The sequence below is a fragment of the Onychostoma macrolepis genome, chromosome 08, assembly GCF_012432095.1.
Source record: "Onychostoma macrolepis isolate SWU-2019 chromosome 08, ASM1243209v1, whole genome shotgun sequence".
NCBI classification, from domain to species: Eukaryota; Metazoa; Chordata; class Actinopteri; order Cypriniformes; family Cyprinidae; genus Onychostoma; species Onychostoma macrolepis.
The window spans coordinates 5,968,566-5,992,903 of NC_081162.1; the positions used below are offsets into that span (position 1 = coordinate 5,968,566).

Sequence of the window (24,338 nt, forward strand, 5' to 3'; positions counted from 1 at the left end):
TGTTCATTTAATATAATAATACAGTATATTCAAAATGTATTATCTACTGCAAATATTTAATAGTTATGGCTTTTACAGTAGGAAGAGAAGAGAAGAGAAGAGAAGAGAAGAGAAGAAGAGAAGAGAAGAGAAGAGAAGAGAAGAGAAGAGAAGAGAAGAGCTATTATATCAGGACATGCAGTACTGCAGTACTGACCTCATTTCAAATGCAACATTGAACAGTTAAAACTTGCAGTTCACATCTGCAATCCAGTCACATCTGTAGAAAATATCAAATTTCTGCATGCATTCTAATGTATCTTTGAAGAGTAGCCTATGAACAATAATAATAGGGAAGCTTGCCTTAGTAAACAAGACTAAGTACACATATTCATTTTGTCAAATATCATTGTTCATTTAAGTATATAAGTGTCTTTAATACATTTAAATCAGACTATTATAAAGTGACACTTTTCAAGATATTAAATCAAACACCCTTGAGTGATCTAAAGTTTTCTGAGTGATTATTATGATAGGTGAACACAAGAGGGCACTAGAGCATTACCTTCAACAGTTGAGGGTTCCTCTGAATAAAGAACTGGCTTCTTTTTCTTCCCCTCCACTTCCTGCTCTCGTGGTCACTGTGCTCTTGGCAGGGTGGCACTGCAGCGGCAGGCACGGCTGTCACCAGCTGACACCACACAGCCAGTCCACGTCACAGGTACACAGACCGCAGGCGTTCTCTGAGTCATGTTCTCACTTCCGAGAAGCCCAGGGTGAGGTGTGGAGATACCAGGTCACTTTTGCGGAGCTTGGGCAGAGAGTTGGAGTCAAACACGTGTTTTATGGTCCTGTCTTTCTCACACTGCACCGTCAGCAGTTTTCCCACCAGCATAGCATTACCAGCTGTGCTTCTGGAGCAGGGCCTTCGCTTCACTATATCTGCTCTTCCGTCATTCTGGAGCCAAAGATTTTATGGTCTTCTTTTCAAATTTTTGCTCTGGCTCAAACAGTACAAGATAAAAATGCCAGATTCTTTGTTTTATCTATCTATCTATCTATCTATCTATCTATCTATCTATCTATCTATCTATCTATCTATCTATCTATCTATCTATCTATCTATCTATCTGTCTGTCTGTCTGTCTGTCTGTCTATCTATATCTGTCTGTCTGTCTGTCTGTCTGTCTGTCTGTCTGTCTATCTATCTATCTATCTATCTATCTATATCTGTCTGTCTGTCTGTCTGAGTGTCTATCTATCTATCTATCTATCTATCTATCTATCTATCTATCTATCTATCTATCTATCTATCTATCTATCTATCTATATCTGTCTGTCTGTCTGTCTGTCTGTCTGTCTGTCATCTATCTGTCTGTCTGTCTGTCTGAGTGCCTATCTATCTATCTATCTATCTATCTATCTATCTATCTATCTATCTATCTATCTATCTGTCTGTCTGTCTGTCTGTCTGTCTGTCTGTCTGTCTATCTATCTATCTATCTATCTATCTATCTATCTATCTATCTATATCTGTCTGTCTGTCTGTCTGAGTGTCTATCTATCTATCTATCTATCTATCTATCTATCTATCTATCTATCTATCTATCTATCTATCTATCTATCTATCTATCTATCTATCTATCTATCTATCTATCAATCTATCTATCTATCTATCTATCTATCTATCTATCTATCTATCTATCTATCTATCTATCTATCTATCTATCTATCTATATCTGTCTGTCTGTCTGTCTGTCTGTCTGTCTGTCTGTCTATCTATCTGTCTGTCTGTCTGAGTGCCTATCTATCTATCTATCTATCTATCTATCTATCTATCTATCTATCTATCTATCTATCTATCTATCTGTCTGTCTGTCTGTCTGTCTGTCTGTCTGTCTGTCTGTCTGTCTGTCTGTCTGTCTGTCTGTCTGTCTGTCTATCTATCTGTCTGTCTGTCTGTCTGTCTGTCTGTCTGTCTGAGTGTCTGTCTGTCTGTCTGTCTGTCTGTCTGTCTGTCTGTCTATCTATCTATCTATCTATCTATCTATCTATCTATCTATCTATATCTGTGTGTCTGAGTGTCTGTCTGTCTGTCTGTCTGTCTGTCTGTCTGTCTATCTATCTATCTATCTATCTATCTATCTATCTATCTATCTATCTATCTATATCTGTCTGTCTGTCTGTCTATCTATCTATATCTGTCTGTCTGTCTGTCTGTCTGTCTGTCTATCTATCTATCTATCTATCTATCTATCTATCTATCTATCTATCTATCTATCTATCTATCTATCTATCTATCTATATCTGTCTGTCTGTCTGTCTGTTTGTCTGTCTGTCTGTCTGTCTGTCTGTCTATCTATCTGTCTGTCTGTCTGTCTGTCTGAGTGCCTATCTATCTATCTGTCTGTCTGTCTGTCTGTCTGTCTGTCTGTCTGTCTGTCTGTCTGTCTGTCTGTCTGTCTGTCTGTCTGTCTGTCTGTCTCTGTCTGTCTGTCTATCTGTCTGTCTGTCTGAGTGCCTATCTATCTATCTATCTATCTATCTATCTATCTATCTATCTATCTATCTATCTATCTATCTATCTATCTATCTATCTATCTATCTATCTATCTATCTATCTATATCTGTCTGTCTGTTTGTCTGTTTGTCTGTCTGTCTGTCTGTCTGTCTATCTATCTGTCTGTCTGTCTGTCTGTCTGAGTGCCTATCTATCTATCTATCTATCTGTCTGTCTGTCTGTCTGTCTGTCTGTCTGTCTGTCTGTCTGTCTGTCTGTCTGTCTGTCTGTCTGTCTGTCTGTCTGTCTGTCTGTCTGTCTGTCTATCTATCTATCTGTCTGTCTGTCTGTCTGTCTGAGTGCCTATCTATCTATCTATCTATCTATCTATCTATCTATCTATCTATCTATCTATCTATCTATCTATCTATCTATCTATCTATCTATCTATCTATCTATCTATCTATCTGCCTCGGCTAATTCATTTAGGCCTGCTTTGTTTATGCTTTCATCAGTCATCATGAGTCATGACTTCCGTTCTATGGAGCAGTAACCTGTCTTGGCTTTATGCTGTTGGGAAAGCTATCGTCCACGGTGAATCACTGCCATGTTGATTCATACCAGAAAAACAGCAGATAAACACGCATTGAGTTTATATCCCAAACCCACTTCCTGAATTGGTTCTTTTGCCAGGCTCGTTGAAAGAGTCTCTGTGTGTTTCTCTCGCACATCTGTCGGAGTTTCTCTGTCTTTAAATTTTGGCCGATGTGTAAGACTTGAGCAGGAAAGTCCATGCAGTAGTTTTTGGCTTCTCTTGGATATGCACTCGGATGCGGCTATGAATCATTTGCTTCTATGCTCTGGACTGAACAAACAGACTTAAAAGAAAGTGCAGACATATTGTAAGTTGAAGTTACCTTAACATGCATCAGAGAAAACTAGTCAAGCTGAACCTCAAGTGCCATGAGGAAGAGACCTTTTACACTACAAGTTTGTTTTAAAAGCTCTCGGGCAAATTAACCTTTCAAAAGATATTTCTGTAAATAAGTTTCAGTACACTGTCTGTTGAACATCCCTTAACAATGAACTAATTGTCAGACTATCCTACTTATTTTTGACGTAAAAGTGGGCGCAGCTATTTGTAGCTTGTGGGGTTTCCGGGTTTCCGTTGTCATTTTCTTCTATTTATTTGGCTGTATAGTACAGCCCTTCATGCTGCTGGATATTCCAAACTGGTATTATCATATTTTACTTTATTATCATAATCATAAACACACTGGTTTGTAGTTGGGACTATTTACAAATAGTTTTACCATTTACTGCACTTTGTTATATTATTCTAGTTATTTACCAATAGTTGTATAAATATATTTCCGTGTTGCAAAATAAGGTAAATAGTTTTGTGTTGTATTTTCAATATCCATCCATCCACTTTCCGTACCACTTATCCTCTGCAGGGTCATGGTGGGGTTGGAGCCTATCCTATCCCAGCGTCTCAGGTCACAATGGCCTGTGTATTTGCGATGTGTGAAACTATAATAAAATGATTTTGTCGATGTAGCCTACCTTCAGATACTCATATAGCACAAATCATCTTCATCGTCTTTATCTCCACAGGTGGAAACGATAGGCCTACTTCAGTTTTATTTGGCACCAAAAGAAAATTTGTATGATGGAAATCTGAATGGAAATCAAAACTTTTGTGGTGATTGAAACGTGAATCTCTATCAACAGGGTTTCTGGATGTCTTAAAAAAAAAAACTTCCACAAATTACAGTTTTTCTCAATTGCTTTGGCTGTTCTCAAATGAGAGTTGTTGTTGTTGTTTTTTCTCAAAACAATAAGTTCAGATGTCTGAACAATTAATTTCTTGTTCATATCAGATTTGAATTTCTTGTTGATTTCAGCAAATTGTGTGTGTATTGGCACGTGTGCAAATGAGTAAGATTAAATAAGTGTAATTGTCTAAAATTTGCACAATAACTAAATGCACACGACTTGTTGATCAAAACTGATGAGTTGATTCTCAGTGAAATTGTCAAACTCTTCACAACTTCTAAACGTTCTTTCATTTTGTGATCCATCACATTCAAAATTATCCATTCAATTAAAATCTACCAGACAAGCGTGTAAATTCCATAAATATCAGACATGGAATGCACACTTTTGGGAAAAAATGTGGACATTTTCAAAAACCTTTGGAAACTGTACAGAAATTCACTGGAAAATGCAGCCCATTTGCAACCCTACTTGCCATTGTAATGAAATGGGGATCACAATCTTGCAAATCAAAATAGTTTTTGGAAGCATATAGAGTTTGCCCAGCACAATCCCTACCATTTGTTAACGAGGACGAATGTCACAACCCTAAACAGCTGCAGCAGTGTTGTATAAATACATTTATATTTGTACAGTACATTTGTGTTACATTTAAACTGTGAACATTCACAGTTGCTTGTTGTGGAAGAGCAATAGAAATATATGTAAGAATGTGTGTTGGTGTAAGGAGAAGACAACATAGTGTGTAAAAATGAATAAGCAAAGGTGAAATTTCAGTTTATATGTAACACATTTCTACAAAATAAATGTACTGTATAAATTAAAATGTTAGTTTCTTTTTTTGTGTACGACAGTGTTGACTTTTCCAAATAAATTTTTACCTACTGTTGGAATATGTATCTGAAATGCTCAGTGATACACAGACAAAACTGACATTCTTCTTGTATAGTATAAAAACAGTCTGTCAACCAAAAAATAGAAAAAAATGCATATAACAAATATTAAATGAAATTGCATATAACAAAATTAAATGTACATATAGCACAAAAAGAAATTATATGAAATTTGCATATAACAAATTTTTCCGTGATGAAAAAAGATCACCGCTCACACAATAACAAAAACGCTTTTTATTTTGGTGGCATTGGCCAAGCCACTGACACAATAACTGGGTTTTGAAGCATGAATTAAATGTTTTGGGTGAGTTACTACATTTTACAGACATGCAATAGGGTTCTGATGTTTCAGCAAACTGTTTTGACAATTGCACTTACAGTTTAGAGATTAAGACTGTTTCGAAAAATGTGCCAAATTGCAATTTGAGAAAAACTGTAAGACCTTAAAAAGGTCTAAAATAAGAGCAGAAGGTTTTAAATTGATAATGGTATTAAAATGTTACATGCATTGATATCTTCCTCGGTATTTTTGTCTTGTTTTCCAACACAAATAGCCTATCTAAATATCTTTAAACCGAGATACATTTACTTGAGGTGGAAAATGAAGATTTTGCTTTCTAAGAAATGTTGCAGAATTAAGTGAGCTTGATTTAAACATGAAAAATATGTCAATAGGGTGTGAAAATTTATGTTCTCTTGTTTTTGATTTAAGTTGTGTCCACTGGCAGATATTTCTTTTTTTTTTTTTTTTTTTAACAAACATTTAGATCAATTTCACAAAAAAAACAAGACTTGTGTCATTTTGCTTCACACATAAATATATCTTGATTTAAGAATATTTAGACAATTACATTGAAAAACAAGACATAAACTGATCAGAAGCTGCAGTAAAAGCTATTTCTATATTCTAGTGGTTTCAAAGAGCTATTCCAGCCTTACATTGTGGGTTTTTTTTTTTCTGCTGTAAAATAAATTAAAAAGTAATGGAGATCAGTAAGAAGATGTATTTTTAAACACTGAAGTGTTACTAATACAAGACAATTACATTTGAGAGCATATTGACATAATATGTTCCATTCAATTTATTCCTTACTTTAGTTTATTCCATCCATTTATGTGGATTTTATTTAGTTCTAAAAAGGCCTTTAAGAAGACTTAAATTTACCTCCATATAACCTGCAAAAAAAAAAAAAAACTTAAATCAGCTATGTTCTTTCCAAACCACATTTTCTTTATTTTTGAGCAGAATGAGAAGAAAGGAAGAGAGAACATATCTGAACTGATTTATGCTTTTCATTGACAGTCGGTTCAGCCCTACAGTCTTACCGAGGAAGGATTGTGTCCTATTTTGAAGCTAAACAATAGGAGTGCTGTCATGCAATTTAATCTAAGCCCAATTCAATTACGGAGGATACAAAGACATAAGCTTCAAGGTTCAGTGATATGATTAGAGAGATTGAGGCAGACATCAGTGGACTGAGTCATTTCTCCCTTCATTCCACAAAACATGAGGCCCAGATTCAAGTAACCGATCAAAGCTGCCGTCGTTTGGTCTGATCTTCAATCTTAAGGGGACTACAATTATTAATAATTAAGTGTGTCAATATTTTGTACAATGCAAAGTACTCTATAGCAGTAAAAGGATTAAAAATTCGGTCATTATTTATTTTAATCTTTTTTTTTATTTTTTTATTTTAAAGAATTCATTGTCTTGACTGCCATCATTCACAGAATAATTTTAGGAATCATGAGAGAATGTATTGATTCATTCTGTGGGACCTTTCAAAAAACAAAAAGCTCATTGCCACGTCATCATAGTCATGACCTACATTATTAATCTATTTAAGATTCAGAAATTCTAAATGTAGAACGAGCCTCAAGCCAGACGTTTCTAACTGTAAAGTGATATAGTGTGTTTTTCTCTCCCAGGTATCGTTTTGTCTGTTCAGACAGGAAAAATAAGTTTAGCCAAAGGGCTAATGCTGTATAACAAGCTGACAAGTCAAGATCATATAGCCCCACCTAATGTATGCAAGTATATCACGACCGGTCTGCAGAGGAAATCCGATCCTGTGTGAGCGGGGCAGAGCACAGCCTCAGGGGAACAGGTGTATTATGGGAGAAGACACGTCTAGAGCAATCTATCACTCCTTTTCCCCTAAGTATTGTAATTAAAATGTAGGGAAAAAGGTGTGTTTAATGAGACTTAAAATTAAAGGGACCATTGCAAAAGACATTTTCTAGACAAGTTGCTCCTTGCTAAAAAATAACTCTCCCTCAGGTCATCCAAGATGTAGATGAGGTTTTTTTTTTTTCTTCTTCTTTTCACAGGAACAGATTCTGTGAAATTTAGCAATACATCACTTGCTCACCAATGGATCCTCTGCAGTGAATGGGTGCCGTCAGAATGAGAGTCCAAACAGCTGGTAAAAAACATCACAATAATCCACACCACTCCAACAGTTAAACAAAAAGCTGCATGTTTGTTAGAAACAAATCCATCATTTCAAGACATGTTAAACCATTGCTTTTGGCTAAAAAATACACGTCCTCAATGGATAATATTGGTCTCTCTATATAGTGAAAAAGTCATCTCGTCTGAATCAGGAGAGAAATATGCCCAGATCAAGCACTGTGAAATGTGAAAACAGTTCTTAACAAATATTTGGAGGATTTTGATGTGAGGAAGTGATATTATGGATTTTGGACTCGCATTTTAGCCAGAAGTGACTTTTACTATTTGATATAGTTTAAATTGTCACAGTGTTTTCTTACAATCTTTTGTTGATTTCTTTGTCAGATTTCTGTTGGTTCTTTTTCCACTCTTTTTGTTTTTCACTCACCATTATTCTGAAGAAACAGGAAATAACAAACAACACAGGATGTCAGATTGATTGACAGGTTGAGCGCTCTGTTTGGCCTTTCTGTCATTTCTGCACAAGTGATTCAGCTCCACATGGACTCCAGTCAGCAGTGCAGCCACACACACACAACTTTGTCAAGGGGTCACTGACCCAAAACAGGGCCCACCTATGGGTAAAGGTCAAAAAGCCCTGCATCTGCCAGAGTGCCGCAACAAGACTTTCTCATTTAGAAATATAGTGGACAATTGACCATTGAAAGCTGTGACAACTTACCCTATATGGTGTACTAAAGTGTAATCTCCTGTTTTCAATTCATCATGTGTTAAATGAACCATCCCATTATGTAATAATCTTTTTTCATGCTTTAAATAAGTACACTGTAAAAAAAAAAAAAAAGTTGAGCCAACTTAAAATTTTAAGGCAACTAGCTCCATCAGATTTTTGAGTTTCAATAACTGTATTTAATGGAAGCCCATTTCCACCACTGAATAATAAAAAAGAATGTAATTGTTACTTTTTCTCAGAAATGCATGACATAAACATGCACTTCTGACTTTTTTCTCACAACTGAGAGTTTTACAGTCAGAACTGTGAGATATAAACTTACAATTGTGAGACATAAAATCAGAATAGTGAGATAAAAAGTCACAATTACCTTTTTTTTTTAATTCAATGGCGTAAATGGGCTTAGTATTTAATATAAATTTAATACATTTTAATTTAATGGCAAATACTATGCAACTATGCGTCCAAAACATACATACACTCAGTTTCCACTTAAGTATATTCTTTTAAAATATTTTGTTTCTCTAACAAGTATGCTAAAGTGTAAACTTCTTTTTCACAAAGAAACAACTAAAGTAAATCTACCACCACAGACCATAAACACTGTGCAAGTATGAACGCTTTCTGTACATTCAGAACTCATGCAGAAACAGTAAATATGTGTGGGTTTGTCCTCATCTGAAGTATTCAGTGAATAAACAAAAAATCTCTCTTTCGTGAGGCCTTCAATCTGGGGCTCTTTGAAGATTAGAGATCCCTAAATACTCTCTTTATCTTCCTTTTCAGAGAGTAAAGATATCAGAGACTGCGATAAAGACTCTGCACTCCACCCAGTAAAGACGCTCTGTTTCAGTCAGAGATATCAGATTCTCCGTGCACAGGTGCTTGGATGGCCTCAATAGAAATATTATTACAGTTTAAAAAAACTGATTTCTATTTTAATATATTTTATAATATAATTTATTCCTGTGATCAAAGCTGAATTTTCAGCATCATTACTCCAGTCTTCAGTGTCACATGATCCTTCAGAAATCATTCCAATATGCTGATTTGCTGCTCAAGAAACATTTCTTATTATTATCAGTGTTGTAATAGTGTAATGTAACATTATAGTGTAATGTTTTTATGGAAAGTTACAACAGACAGCTCATTTATTTGAAATCTGATCATGTTTACACAAATTGTAGTATTGACTACAGTTTGTTACCCATGTTATTTCTTTAAAAAAAAACAATGTAGAAAAGTTTATTATAACTACAAATCAATATTTGGTTCCAAACTAGTTAGCCCCTTCTCGTAACCCTCTTAACCATTTCATTAACTTTTTATTTTTAAATTCAAAAATTTAATATTTATTTAATTCTTTCTCATGGAATGTTATTTAATCCTTAAAAAAAAGAAAAGAAAAGAAAAGAAACGCACAAATCAATATCCAAACATGTCCCAAATTTTGTTAAGGGTTACAAAAACATCACATCTCATATACATTTAATAGAAAATCTACTTTCACTGACCCTTGAAAAAGAACTAAAAAAAGGAAAATGCCATTCTCTCAGTGTTTCAAATGGCTTTATAATCACTGAATAGTGTATTTGCAAACAGTCTTACCATGAAGAAACCAACAAATACACAACTAATATTCCAACTGCTGCACTAAAACACAAACTATTAGGATACTCTGATTTTCTTGGCTGCTCAGAGTAGTTTGGCCCAACACTGTGCACTTGCCCTTTCTGTGACACTTAATGCTTGGAATTACACAGCTTACATTGGATTCCCTTCAACTTTCTGTGCTGAAGGCTGAAATTCTGCTGACGTTGTTGAGTTAACACGTACAGGCTCAAGCACAGCTGTCCTGCTTCTGCTGATGGCTCCACTTCCCACCATCTGCCCAATCTGATAATACAATTCACTTTACATCCTCCCCGTCCACCCCCGCTATGAACTCACTCTTTTCACACACACAAGAACATAGATGCTTTAAGACAGAGGGGTCACCGTCCTGCAGAGTTTAGGTCCAGCCCTAATTAAACACAGCTGAACCAAAGTAATCAAGGTCTCCAGGCTGTAATTTGCTGCTCTTTTCCATACAGTGAAAGTGAATGGCAATCACAGGCTGCCAGGCTACAAAAATGACAAAAAGCACCAATAATGTGGTGTTCCTCACTGGGTAGGGGATTTGGTTCAAAAACATTTTGAATAATTTGAATTATTATTATTTTACTAGAATGGCGTGAAGAGATCATGCACAGCTGTTCTTTATTGCTGTGTGTAGCCTGTGGAAGCAAGGTTAGCTGCAGCAAGAGGCTACAATATTTTTGTTCAATGTTTTCCTAATAACACTTTTATGATTGGTTTATAAAGGCTACTACGAACACCTTTTCCCCATTTTTATCACAGAATAATTCAGGAAATATATTTTATAGTTTCTATACTAAATGATATGTCAATCAGTAGTGCATTTTTCATATAGTTTATTTATTACCTGGAGATAACTTGAAAAACACACATTAACCATATATTTTCCATAGTCATTGTCAGATTAAATGCAACAATAGTGTTTTAAGATAGCTCCACACGCTTTTAAATCATGTCGACGGCATATTTCGTCGAGTGTCATCGCAGAATTGTTTTTTGAGGTAACGCCTATATTACTCATAGTTTACCAAACTGCAATTAAATCACTCACAAATGGATAATAAGTTTTCATCAGGCGATTAATAGGCTAATGCCTGTCAACATTGGCTAAAAAGTGTTAATTTCACAGCGTTTAGAGTTAACTTAGATTTTCAAAATCAGTGATTATAAATATTTAACGGCATTTTGTGCTGAGGGTTGATAGGAAAGAATGCGTACGTATAACAAGGGGAAACCTACTTATTAATGCTTCAAAAGAGCAAGGTTTAATACCTTATGACAATGAATAATTATCCAAGTCTAACTGTGCGTTCACACCAGACGCGACTTACGCGAATAAATCGCGCTATTCGCGCGTAGTTGGACGCTTGAACATTTTGAGTTTACTCGCTTCATTCGCGCGTGAAATTCAAGTCACAACAGACGCGAATTCGCGTCAAGGAGGGGTTTCTGCCAGGCGGCTTCAGTCTCATTACACTACACTGGTACAATCACAAATAACTATTTTTTTATACTATTGTGAGTGTATTTGCAATAGGATATAATAAGAATGAATGTACAAATGTTTGCCAAGTAACCTCCCAGCCAACACATCCATGTGGGGCCCATAGGGGTTGCAACTGGGCCGATATCTGGGGCCCATCTGGGCTACCCAACTGGGACCCAGCTAATTTTGTCCTCAGTTTCCATGGTGGCCCAACATGGGTTAGCCCAGATGGGCTGATGATGGGCTCCACATAGGGCCCATACGGGTTAACCAGGTAGCTCGCATTTGGTGCCTATATGAGTCTGCCTACATGGGTTAGTGATGGGACCCAGCTAGGTCTTATGTAGGTCTCTTATGGGCCACAACAAGTATACACATGGGCTAACATTTGTCTGTTTGGGTTACCTTATTTTACAGTACACCCCTAAATACAAACATTACATTAAATCCACTAAAATGCTAAAGGTATTCAATAAACAGAAACCAGTAGTTCATGATTTTAAGCAAAGTTTATTTGGAATAATTTAAACATTACTATTATAACTTGTACATTTACAACTTTATAAAACAAGTATAAAAAAAAGAGTTAACTTTAAGCTCCTGAAAAACTTTATTTCTTGTAAAAAAAAAATCATCATAACTTGTATTCTGCATGCTTTAAACAAGGTTTCGTTGGAATAATTTGAACATGACCATTATAACTTGTGTATTTACAACTTTATAAAACATAAGCATCTTAAAAAAAGTTAAAGTGAAGCTCCTGCCAAACATTATTTGGAATAACTTGTATCGTTTGTATACACATATCTGAAAACTCTAAAATACATTATTTCACAAACAAACAAACAAACCAACCGTGCACCTCCTCACTCCTCTGTCCTCGCTCTCCCAATGGCCCTTTGAAAAGACAACAATTAATGAACCACTGTGCCACTTTTTCAGTTAAAACAGACGATTCTTGTCTTTTTAAAGATTGTATTTCCATTTAATAATCACAAATATCTTAAGACTTACCTATCTTGCTCTCTACTACGAGACTTCGCAGAACGGTTTCCTCCCGTCACCGATGAGCCACTTTGACGCTGACTTTTCTGGTAATTTGGTTAAGATAATTTTTTTCAAGCTTCCTGTAAAGCACATCAAAAGCATTAAAGTTAGATTAAATTCCATATTTAAGCCCTTGCAATAAATAAGCAGTCATCTCCATTTTTACATTTTTTCAGGACGTACGATAATGGTATCGGATATAATATTCTATCATAAATGGATTTGTGTAAACAAGGGCACAGGGCAACATTTAAAGGCATAGTTCACACAAAAAAATGTATTTGTCTCATTTAAATCACAAATGTCAAAATCTGAAATTTTCTTTAAAAAATAATAATTTTTATCAGGCAAATATAGGTCATCATTCAATTCATTGCCATTACAGTGAAATAACTGAACATAAACATAAGAGCCTGAAAATTTCAGACGGTTTTTGCATCTGATGTCTTCGTTTGTTCTTATTTTATTATCACTTCACTTGTATTAGTGTACTTGTCTTTAATAAAGTTTGAATGTTATTTATTATAAACTCTTTTTGTGATCGCTTCACCACAAATGAACAGTTACTTATCACTAAAATAAGCAGTACACCTGGTTCATATTCTCATAATTTTGGGGTATTGCTTGTCCAAATATGGACAATTATTTGCATTCAATCAAACTGATTTGATTCCACTGATTTATGAAGAACAAACTCAACTCTACCAAATAACCTCTGTTTGCACATGAAAGTTAATAATCCAACAGCAAGTAAACATACCTTATACAACCTCAAGCAGTTTGAGCCCCCAAAACTCTCACTTTCCATAACATTTTAACAAAATTTAACTCTCTTGATAAGGGGTGGTCCAAAAGGAAGGCCCTCATTCTTCTCGTGGCTTCATCCACAGTACTGCCTCCAATTTCTGCCACCACAGTAACCTAATGGAAAACAAGATTATTATTATTGGGGAGACAACACAAAAAATTAACCCCGAATAATTGCAATTACATTTTCCCCCAGATCTACTGTGTGTATCAAGTCCATACAAGTCTATTACTCTCAATTCCTATGGAACACTTCCATAATTCCTATGCAGTTACCTCTGTAACAGATGTGTTATACTTGTACTACAATTGTGTTGCCTGTGCTACAAAAATATTCTCTATAGCAAAACAGCTACAGTACTGTGAAAATGTGTTAGGCCACCATTACATTTGTTGTTTTGGAAATGGTATAATGATTATCTCAGAGTTTTTTTTATTAGAATACAACAAGAAAATACAGTTAATTTATAGGCAGTATTAAAAAAAAATGAAAGAAACAAAATGGTGGCCTAAGACTTCTGCACAGTACTGTAACTGTGAACCTGCTAAATGGTTATGTTAGAGTTAGAACATACCACTTGTTTCTGGAAGGTGGGGTCTGCCAATTTCTGCTCCACTGCATCAACATCCAAGACCGTCCTTTACTTTCTGTAAGAAAAATGCTTATTACTTTAAAAAAATTTAAATTCTAATTTAGGCAAAAACATTTGTATAGTCATAACAATTTGTATGATTTATAACAACACCCGAATGCAAACTGTTGCAGATTTATATTTAGATTTATCTAAGGCAGAAACTCCTGTTTGCATGATAAATATTAAATATTGTTGTACTATTATTGTATTTTATTTATTGTTAAAAGTACAACAGCCTTGTTTACTGTTCAAATGGAGATCTGTCCCAGGCTAACGTACCTTATTTACACTAATGTTAGCTTCTCTGCTATAAGCCATTTCACATCGTCGTCGTAATCTTCCTGTATCGTGAGCACACAGCCCGCTGCCAAACTTTGCAGTTTGAGCTTTTTTAGTGTTTTTTTGTTTGTTTGTTTGTTTTGGAGGGCGTAGGGAACATCTATACAGCATTATCGTTTAACGTTAGACATTGGCGCCAGAAATAAGAGGAAAATATGGCGCGATCTGAGTATGAAGTCTAAATTCTAACGTGACAAAAGCCAAACTATGTTTCGGTTAACATCATGGTTTGTAAACAAGGTAATTACATTTTCAGTTTTAAAATTGTAATTCTTACCTTGGTTACACTGACGGCAAACGTCTTCTCTCGAAAATTACAGCAAAGCTGTCAGAGAGCAGTAATGGCGTCGGCGCGATGCAGCACGTGCTGCGTGGGGGATGGGAATTGCTGAATGAAATCTCGCGGGATCCACACTGCATGCAGATCGAGGCAGGGCTGCATCTCGCGGTAGATTGATGTCGTGGGGAATGGGATCTCGATGGAACTCGGGAGATCTCGAGTTGTCAGCACAATTAAAGTGGCAGCATTTTTTTTTTTTTTGGCTAAATGTCAGTGGAAAATTGGGTAGAATGAGTGTTGGAATCATAGACTGTAATAAAAAAAAAGGAGGGGATTTTTTTATTCTTATTTTTTGATTAAAGTAATCCAAGTGTCAAAACAACAACAAAAATAATTTTAAAGACACATATGTGCATATATATACATGTAATCACCCCATGGGATTAATTATTTTTGCACTTGTATATTTGATAAAACAAATATGGTCCCATGTGCAGCCCATTTTGAGCCCATGCACACATTTCCCATTAATTACCCAACTGGGAACCACATGGGGAGCCCACCTGGGTTCACCCAAGTGGGCCCCAGATAAGATGCCCACCTGTTCACCCATCTGGGTCCTAGCTGGGCCACCCAAGTGGGCCCCAGATAAGATACCCACCTAGGTTCACCCATGTGGGTCCTAGCTGGGCCACCCAAGTGGGCCCCAGATAAGATGCCCACCTGGGTTCACCCATGTGGGTCCTAGCTGGGCCACCCAAGTGGGCCCCAGATAAGATGCCCACCTGGGTTCACCCATGTGGGTCCTAGCTGGGCCACCCAAGTGGGCCCCAGATAAGATGCCCATTTTGAGCCCATGCCCACTCTGTACCCCTGTAGCCCATGTGAAACCCATGTGGGCCCCACATTAACGTGTTTGCTGGGCTATTCTAGTCTTAACATAGAAATAATATTTTTATGTAACAAATAGGCTATAAATTATGATTTACTATGTTGTGCACAAAGTAACACACCAAGCAAGATCCTTTTTATTCCTGTTTCTGTAAAAGTACGAAGATGTATCGTACAGCTTCGGGTATTCACATACAGCAACGATGATTTTGTCCTCCATTGTTGTTTCAGATCTCTGCCTCCCTCGCTACGTCGTAATCACGTCACTACTAGAGCAAGCTCCTGATTGGTTAACGCGGCGCGAATTTTCGCCAAAGTTCAGATTTTTCAACTCGCACGAATCGCACGAATCACGCGTTAAGCGCGTCAAACGCCCAAAACGCTCAATTCGCGCCGCCTCATTCGCGCGAACCGCAAGATGTCTATTCGCGTCTTTGCATTCACTTAACATGTAAATCACTCGCGCTTAACGCTTCATTCGCGTCTGGTGTGAACGCACCTTAACTATCGAGATGAAGATTAACGTTAAACGTGTTTGCACGTATCTGCGTGTCATCTGTGTCACGTCACCTGTAGCGTTTTTTCCCCTGTTGGCAAAGGAATGGACCCGCCCTACTCTGCCTCTGATTGGCTTACCTTAATGTCCTTTCCCTCAACCAACCAATCTCACTCCTGAAGCCTAACTTTTAGACGCTGCAGGCAACTATCCATATTTCTATGGGATTAGATTTCGGTCACATTTCTGCGCGCACAAGATCACATTTTGAGCGTGCAAAAAGGCATTTCGCACACGCGTGAACTAAGTTTTGAGGAGAAATGTGCGTCTCGCAGATAAGAAAATATTTTGAGCGAACAAAAATTTATTTTGCATTTAAAAAATGCAAAATAAACAAAAAAAAATAAACAAAAAAAAATTCACAGCAGAGATGTTCTGTAAAACAACTATCGTACTAAAAAAATAAAGACTGCATTTTTTATTTAGGATGGATAGTGTGCACATTTGGATGCAGGCTTGTTCCCCTCACTGCAAAAAGAAAAAGAAAAAGAAAGACATGTGGGTAACAATGCAAACATAATATATGCAGACATAACTGTAAGTGAAAATCTTGGGTGTGTGACCCACACAACTTCTACTATATAATTACTTGCATAATTAGATTTTAAAAAAATTGCAGTGAGGCAGAATAAACCTGCATCCCATCCCAATGTGCATACTATCCATCCTAAATAAAAAATGCAGTCTTTATTTTTTTAGTACGATAGTTGTTTTACAGAACATCTCTGCTGTGAATTTTTTTTTGTTTAAATAATTCCAAGGATATGAAGTAGATTGATTATTATTTTAACGTTATTACAGTGCATTTCTGCGTTTGTTTGATGGCTCTTTTTATTCTGATTCGAGTGATGTACCGTTTTTACACACTTATCTAATTAAAAGGGGAAAAGTCTGTCCATCTTCATTTCTGAAAACGTATAACATTTGAGACCCCAGCTCGGTCACATTCATATTCGACTAATGTTAATTAAGTTACATAACTTGCAGTTCAGAAAGAAGTTAGAAGTAACGTTAGAACTACCACTTGAGGTTTAGGAAACACTGGGACATACTATTATGTACAGTAATAGTACGATTTTATTTTTATTAAAAATAAGCTACTTACGTGTGGTCGTCGAGTGGTTGACATTTAAACTTAAATTGAAGTTTTCAAGCCATTAAACAAATATCTCTTCCACCATGTATTTTTCCTCTTCCGCCGTCGGTGATGCAGGGAGTCTTGTGATTGGTTGTCCAGCCAGCCAATCAGAATTTAGCAGCCTCATCTCTGATTGGCTGTAATTATGGCATATTGTAACGCTGGTTTGTGTTGAGCACGCGAACCGTCTGCACTTGAGAGCGCACAGGGCTGGTATTAGAGGAGCAAGAAAGTGAAACGTTGCGCATGCGAAAGGGAACGTCTGCGCACATCCAAATACTTATTTTAAATGCAAAATAAATTTTTGTTCGCTCAAAATATTTTCTTATCTGCGAGACGCACATTTCTCCTCAAAACTTAGTTCACGCGTGTGTGAAATGCCTTTTTGCACGCTCAAAATGTGATCTTGTGCGCGCAGAAATGTGACCGAAATCTAATCCCATATATTTCCAGAAGCTACGTAAAACGTGTAGGAACAAGCTAACGGCAAGCAACTTATGACCGAATGAAGAATGTGCATCAGTGTGTTTTTTCTTTTTTCCGTTTTATTTCATTTATGAAGGTGATGTAAACTGAATAATTATATATTCTATTATAATTATTAGGGCTGGGCAAGTTAACGCGTTTTTATCGTGTTAACGCATTAATTAATTAATGCCGACAATTAGTTTATCGCGCGTTAACGTACTTTTTCTTTTGAAAGTCCGTTGCTCACTGCGTTTGAATACACATAGACAGACTGTAATAATACAACCGAATACAACACAAACCATGGGTCACAGGAGGGGTGGGATGTTTATCAGTAGGCTACTGGCTGCTTGGGATGAGCGTCATCACGCGTCTCAACCAATGAAAGCATTTGTTGTGTGCCTAAGAGAGCTACAGCGCGAAACAGAAAATATCTGGTGCGGACAGAAAAATGGAAAAAGGTACCGAAATTTTTTATTTTAAACCTCTTCCACACGGTGGAGTTGATAGAACTAAAGCTATTTGTAACCACTGCAAAGCTGAATTGTCTTATCATCGGAGTACTTCGAGTCTGAAGTATCACTTAAATGCAATGCACACCGTTGATGCTAGCAAATCACCCACCCAAACAAACAGTGGAGGAAGGCTTCGGCAGACTACATTGGATGCAGCATGTGGGAGAACTATAGATAAACAAAAGAAAGACAAGCTAACAAATGCCAGTACGAACTTTTGTTCATACAGCAGTACTTTGAAAGAATAAAATTATGCAATACACTACTTTTGATTTCATTATTGAATTTTGCGCGTGCTGCGATTAATTGCGATTAATCGCAGAAAATCATGCGATTAATCACGATTAAAATATTTAATCGTTGCCCAGCACTAATAATTATATAATAATATTGTGTGTAGGCTATGTAACTTATATAGTTTTCATTTTATTCATTTCGACAACTTTACCGACACTTCATATAGTCTTTGGCTGCGTCCATTGCATCCGACACGTTTTTTCACGGACACGCCGCCAAATCGGAAACTCGGGGCTTAAAGAAAATTTCGAGTTTCCCACTCGTAATAACGACTTTGTGGTGGCGTTCATGTGTGTTCAACTCGTACATGTATCTGACATGACTGTAACAGCCTATTTCAAGACGGAGAAACACCTCGCGTTTAGCCCGTCAGCTGCTTCAATAATTCGAGTGCTGAAATAAAGATTTACAGTGGTTTATTTGCCCTGACTAAGTTCATGTATCTTAACAACAGTCCTTGTTGAGTTGTCGCTCAAACGTCTTTTAATCATATAAAGGTGTTTATCCTTGAATGGTGCACTGCAAAAAATGATTTGAGAATGTTTTTGTCTTGTTTCTAGTCCAAATATCTAAAAATTCTTAAATCAAAAAGCAAAATTAAGTGAGTTTTTCCTTAAAACAAGCAAAATAATCTTATTTCAAACCGAAAACAAGATTATTTTGACTTTTGACATTTTTTTTCTGGAAAAAAAAAATTATTTGATTTAAGAATTATTAGACTAGAATTATTAGATCATTTGGACTGGAGACAAGACAGAAAAATGTAAGAAAAGCATTTTTAGCAGTGTGTAACATTTTCTCCCTATAAAGCACTTTGACTTGCCATTGTGTGTGAAATGTGCTATGTGAATTATGTCAATTAACTTGCCCTTAGTTTTAACACACCTGTGTGTGTGTGTGTGTGTCTGTGTGCGTTGGGGGTGGGGGGGGGTTGTCACCTTTTTCACCCCTGACGAGTTTGCACCCCTGATTATATTCATTAAAATTATTCATTTTACCATTGGTTAATATGCCGAGGTGACAGTTGCTGCACGACCAGTTTGCAAGTTCTGCGCGACTGCCACTAGTTGTAAGTCATTTACAAGTCATTTACAAGTGATTAGTTAATGATGAACTAATCATTTACAAAACATTCATAAGCGATTAGTAAGTGATAAGCGTTTTGTTAATTTACAATTAGTTAATGATGAACTAATCATTTACAAAACATGACTATTGTTCACAAATGATTATTTACTAATATCCTAACGATTTACAAATCTGTCGTAAGTTATCTTAAAAAATAGCATCATGAAATAATCAAACAGATCCTTAGTAAATGTTTAATAGTCACTAGTTAAGTTACTCGTTAATATATTATTAATCACTTATAAATCATTGAAATGTCAACATTGTACTATTATCTCAATAAACATTTGTTAATCATGGAAAAAATTATGATTAAACCATTAGTAAATGATCAGTATATAATTCATGTATATTTCGTTAAAGTTGTAAGCTGGTCTGTTAAAAAGCACAAAAATGCAATTATGCTAAAACTTTTTTTTTTTTTTTAAAGAATAATAAATTATTTGCTGTCAAGTGAATAAAAAACTTAGATATAAATATTAACATATCACTTACTAATCATTTATGAACACATAATCATGATTTGTAAAAAATGTGTTAATCATTACCTAATCACTTATAAATGACTTACAACTGAAAGTTATTATAAAGTGTTACCTATCTTATAATTAGCATTGTCTTTAATTTGGAAGAGTACAGTAAATTGTTACTTATATTTAGGCCTGCACGATAAATCGCATGCGATATTTAATGCACATCTTGTGAGTAAAGCCGGTTCTGTAATCAGCGGTAAATCTCCATCACTTGTGTGCTTTCAGATGGAACAGCATTTACTACACAGACGCGCGATTATGAATGTGGTTTTGCGCAGCTTGTCAGTGAACAACTGCTCTGTGTTGTAAATGCTGCTCCATGTGAAAGCACGCACATGATGGAGATTTACCACTGATTACAGAACTGGCTTTACTGAAATGATGCCCATGAAATGTCGCATGCGATTTATCATGCAACACTACTTATAATAGTTAAAATCATTAATTGTTGTTGTTATGTATGACTAATTTCTGCTCTTTCTCTCTTTTCAGTGACATTTGCTGTACATGTGGAGTTTCAAAGCCTGTTCAGTTGTTGTTGTCTCTTCCAAGGCCCAAAATTTCAAATCTAAACTCCACCAGTGAGATGGACCGCTTTTTGAATGACTGCTGAGACTATAAATGATAAACCCCAGAACAATTCCAACAGCCTTCATGCAAGACACCACTGCAGAGCGCAAACTGTGATCTCATCATTGTTTAGACTGTTCCTCTCAACATTATTTTTACATACATTTCAGTTATTAAAACATTAATTATATTGGTGCACTATGTTATGCATACAACAGTGGTTGTCTTTGTTTTTATACTAGTCTCATTAAAACTAATATGTAGTTTAATTACATTTAATCATCAGAGAAGTTATTCATGCTAAGTTTTTGAAAGCAAAATGTTGTTTAGACATGTCATTTAAATGACACTTTGTTCAAACGATTAAATAAAGGCTTTACAGAAGATTTTTGTGTTATTGAAAATGAAATGAAACAACAAACCATTAAGATTTGTATTAAAATTAAATTTTAGTGAAGTTATCAAAATTATGTTAAGATAACTTAATTTAATTGCACCGAATTAACATGATCGAAGCATATATCTAAAATAAATTAATAATGTTAAGCTAACATAACTGAATTATGTTAGGATAACTTAAAAAGACTTTTTGACTACTTTTTGAAAACACATCTGATTAACACAAAAGTATTATAATGAAACCACATAAATGTGTAGGATACTGTGAATTCAAACTAAATGTGTGGAACCAATGTCCATAATTCAATTGAGTAAATCCAACAAATCTTTTTTTTCAGTGTAAGTTTCTGCGTGAGAGCGCCCTCTGGCTTCGAGTATGAATGAAGCATGCACTGCACGAGAGTGTTCAAGTACTCCAGAGTGTAATCTGGACGATTGGGGCGGGGCGACACGTGTCGCTCCGCCCACCCCCAATTCCATTGGTTTATAACACGACAAATCTTGGTGTAGACCCGAGCATGCGCATTCCTTTGTGTACGATTTTGTATTTAATTTGGCCATATTACAGAAATATTATGTGCTAACTCTAGAATCATGTTGTAAACACTACTGTTGTTGTTGTAGAAACAAAATATTCCTGTCTTATTTAAAATAGGATTCTATTCCTGTTCTGTATTTATTCCTTTTTTTAATGATAATGATTATAAAAACAGGATTGATAAGTATAATTCCAGAAAATCAGTATAAGCCCGTTTTACTCGTGTTGTGAGAATTATTTTTAAGGCACTCTACGTTTTTTAAATAAATAGCCTACTGTAATAATAATAGTTCAAACTGTGAATAGTTTTTAGTCAGATAACATGAAAAACCTCAACACGCTTTAAACTTTTCCCAATTAAACAGCAAGAGCGAAAGAGAACAAGCACCTTTGTTTATATTGCTGTGTAGAACTACATTAGCTGCATTTTTAATATTTAATATTCATTTTAATAAAATGTAAATTCGTCCCCCGCACTTTATTCGAGCTTGAGCAGGTGTATTCACATAGAGGTTTCTAGATTTAAATTAAAAGAGACATGACCTGACATTTTATTCGTATCCAAAATGAGGAGATGTGAATATCAGGAGAGCTAAACACTTGGAGTAGCCCCAGAGTGCACCCTGGACACGTGTCGCTCCGCCCACCTTCAATTTCATTGGTTTATAATATAGCAGCGCTTATGTAGACGTTTGCGCATGAGCATTCTTTTATATCTGTTTTTATGAATGATCTACGCTGTTTCGCTGTACTACAGTGCTAACAACAGCCATTTTAGTTGGAATCAATTAACAATGTTTTATTTTTTTTAAACCTATGAGGAATTAGATTAATTTCCTATCAAACGCTGGTGACGGCATCTCCGAGTACTTCCGGCAGAACAGAGCTGTGTAATATGAGCGGCTCACGAATTCAGTCTGGGGAACAATTTCTTAATTCGTGGCCGTGATATAGTCCTACCTATGCTATAAATAGCCTCACCTATGAGAAATATTAATTATGTTTCTGTGTGATGAACGTAAATAGTGGTCCTCAATCTCAACAGGTGGGTTGCACGTTAAATGAAGTCAGATATTATTGAATATATAAAGACAATAATACCAAATAGTCCATCAGCGTGAACTGGGGTCTTATGTGTGGATAATGGGAATAAAATCCTTGCTGAAACTATATATATATATATATATATATATATATATATATATATATATATATATATAATTATTATTATTATTATATATTAGTTTTTTTTTTTTTTTTTTGCATATAGGCCTATTTTAAATGTGTTTGTTTACTAAAACAGCTGTTATTAAATCTGACCTATACAGCAAATATTATTATTAATGTGCTTTAGTGCGTATTTAAGCAATAAATGTTTATTTTCTCTGCAACATTTTTATTTATACTTTTATATATAGGGTATATGCACAAATTAAATTACTGGTTGTATGGCTCAATCCTTTAAAAAGAACCAGGAATCACTGTACTATATTAGGCCTACTGATTTTAAATTTTTAGTAGTTATTATAGTCTTTAATAAATAATACAAAAAAAATTGATCACAGAGAAAGTCTCTTTTACTCATTAAAAGTGCTCACGTATCTATTGCACAGATTTACAGCTCTGAGTGATTTAATATTCGATAGTTATGCAGGTCTATATGGATACAATGATCGAGTGTTAATAACTGAATCTAAATTCATCCCGTACACAGATTAGAAAACAAACAAACACACACACACACACACACACACACAATGAGGGTGTGGATACATAAATAATTGGATTTTTAATATCTGATGTCACGGACACTTATTTACTATAAGATAGGAACCTTTAAAAACTGTAAGAGAATCAATATAGGCTCAAATATTTTATTAAGATATAAACAAGGAAACATTGAGCTTGCCATAAAAAAAACGTTTTATTAGCACTTTATAACCTTCAAGATTGTGACGCATTGAGCAACGTAGGCTATAACTCATCTCTTTAAACAACAAAAAAACGTTTGTGCTTTAAAACGTAAAATGAGCCGCTTATGTTCGTGTTTGTCCATCTCTAAAATAGCCTACAGTAAATGATCATAATTTGCGTATAAAATCCCAATTTAGTGCTGATCCTGCCTGCCGGTCCTCAAGGAAATATGAATGAAGCGCTATTCAGCCTGAAGAACCCGGGGGTGCTGTCATCAAGAGATTATTTGTAATGACTTCATCTGACTAAAATTACCATGGTTACTAAACAGATAATAATTAAGATAGGCCAAAAGCATACCCTGTAAACTCAACAACAATAATAATAATAATAATAATAATAATAATATAATTCCAGAGTAATTAAGAGGTGCAAAAAATGTCTTTAACATTTAAACTTAAAATGGTCTTTTCTGTTCTGTGTTTCTTTTGCAAACCTGCGTGATAGGCTACATGAAGATGAAGAAGGAGCTAGGGTTTTTCCTGTAAATAATATTCTTCTATAAAGGACAAAAGATGTATTGCATTTTTCTTTTTCATCACTTTGAGGGCTTTTATAGGCTATAAGAAATAAACTCATAAAATGGACAAAACGTTGGTTTCACTTTCAGGCTACTTAGATTTGTGTATATAAAATTTCCCAGAAGTATGTTTGTTAACAAGTCATCTTTGTTAATTATTGTGTGTTCGGGGAGGACTTATAGACCATAATATCAGCGTGATCTTGCTTTATTACCTTATCACTTCTCGTGTGCTTTTGGCTCCATCATGCAATGTGAACACAGCAGTGACTGAAT

At 35.5% G+C, this 24,338-nt stretch overlaps 1 long non-coding RNA gene across 1 annotated transcript; it reads right to left on the reverse strand.

Moving 5' to 3' along the window:
* Nucleotides 1–11,921: 11,921 nt before the first annotated feature.
* On the reverse strand, nt 11,922–14,772 carry LOC131546086 (uncharacterized). The gene is made up of 5 exons (XR_009272600.1): nt 14,533–14,772; nt 13,857–13,929; nt 13,235–13,395; nt 12,442–12,554; nt 11,922–12,324 (listed from the first exon to the last, which is right to left on the reverse strand). It is a non-coding gene; the product is annotated as an uncharacterized LOC131546086 (long non-coding RNA).
* Nucleotides 14,773–24,338: the final 9,566 nt, after the last annotated feature.